Source organism: Pterocles gutturalis, unplaced genomic scaffold (genome assembly GCF_000699245.1).
Source record: "Pterocles gutturalis isolate BGI_N339 unplaced genomic scaffold, ASM69924v1 scaffold33414, whole genome shotgun sequence".
Classification (NCBI taxonomy): Eukaryota; Metazoa; Chordata; class Aves; order Pterocliformes; family Pteroclidae; genus Pterocles; species Pterocles gutturalis.
The window spans coordinates 38,061-39,776 of NW_010136849.1; positions in this window are offsets into that span (position 1 = coordinate 38,061).

The following is a 1,716-nucleotide window of genomic DNA, read 5'->3' on the forward strand; positions in this document are numbered from 1 at the left end:
TGGGGCTGCTCCCTGAAGGTGGCAGCACCCTGGACAGGCACGAGGCCGAGGGTTTGCAGTTCGGGGCCGCTGAGCCCATGGGCAGCTCAGACCCATTTTTCGACTTTTTTTCTGTCCCCGTTCCTGCTGCTCCAGTTTTAGGAACCGTGCAGTCCCCTGCTTCAGGTCCCAGCGGGGTTTCTGCTTAAAAGCAGCCTGATCCTCCCAGCAACACCCCCTTTGCTGCTTTAACCCCCGCCTTGCGACTCCGGGGAAGGCTGAGGGGCAGCAGTGGGAGGGGGTCAACCCCCAAAACAGCATCACAGGGCAAGAGGAGGATGAGAGCAGCTTGGCTGGTTGTTCAGACCCCCCCTACTGCTGAAATCCTCTCCTGTGACCACCCAGCCCTTTGCAAAAGATTCACAGGGAAGCCACACACCAACCCCCCTGCAACACCCCCCGAGGAATAAGTTAAAGCCTGGACACTGGTGCAAAGGGAGGGTGGCATTGGGGTTTCCATCCCCAGCTGCCCTCACCAGCCTGACCCCACGAGGAGCTTGTTCAGACCCCCCCTACTGCTGAAATCCTCTCCTGTGACCACCCAGCCCTTTGCAAAAGATTCACAGGGAAGCCACACACCAACCCCCCTGCAACACCCCCCGAGGAATAAGTTAAAGCCTGGACACTGGTGCAAAGGGAGGGTGGCATTGGGGTTTCCATCCCCAGCTGCCCTCACCAGCCTGACCCCACGAGGAGCTGGGGAGCCTTCACAGGGCCAAGTGTGCCCCCAGGGCTGGGGGGGAAGGGGAAAGCAAGGGAGAGTGCTGGGAAAGAGAAGGGGAAGCTTTTTTCCAAGGGTGTTGCTAAGGTCCAGCTGAAACCAGTACAAGAAACCAACCTCCGTTTTCTTTATTTTGTGGTTTTTTTCAGACTGTTAAAAAGAAAAAAAAATTTTAAAAAGAGAAAATGACAAAAAAAAAAATCCTGGTACATGAAATAAAGATTTTTTTTTTTTTTATAATTTGGTCCTCGTTTATGTGGATTTATTGGGGAGGATTTATTGTCCTGCTGTGCCAGAGGAGTACCTGGAAACCCAGAAAGAGAGTCAACTATTGCAGACAGCTTTGTGCTCTTCAGCAGACGGTCTTGCTTCAACTTGTCTTCTCAAGCCAGTCTTTGTGACACAAGGAGGAAGGAGGAGGTAAGAGGAGATGGGTTTCCACGACTGGTTTTGAAGTAAGTACAGGTAAACTCAAGTCACACATGATGGCTCTCCCTGCTGCCCTCCAAAAGATCTGCTCCAGCCCCTGTCTAGCCTCCAGCATCAACCCTCCCACCCCATTCCTCCCAGGGTGATGTAACCACAAGGGCTGATGCCCCAAATCCCACCCAACGACAGCGGCTCTCGTGGCAGCAAGCCAAGAACCACCAGCGAGCTGAGAATTTGCACAGTCTTGAGAGCTCAAAAAGGAAAGAGAAAAGAAAGTGGGCCTAACCTTGTTTTGGGGTTTTGCTCATCCCCTCATGGGATTTCTGGCAATTTCCTCAGTAGCCGGGTTGGCAGTGGCTGCCTGGTGGAAATGCTCAGCATTGGAGCCTAGAGCTCTTACACTGGAGTTACTTACACCTGGAGCTGCAGGCCCAAAAGTGGGTGAGATGGCAGCAGCACCGGGAGGTGAGAACTCCGCAGAGGGGACTGGGCTGCCAGCATGTCCCTCTCACCTCCCACCCCAACAC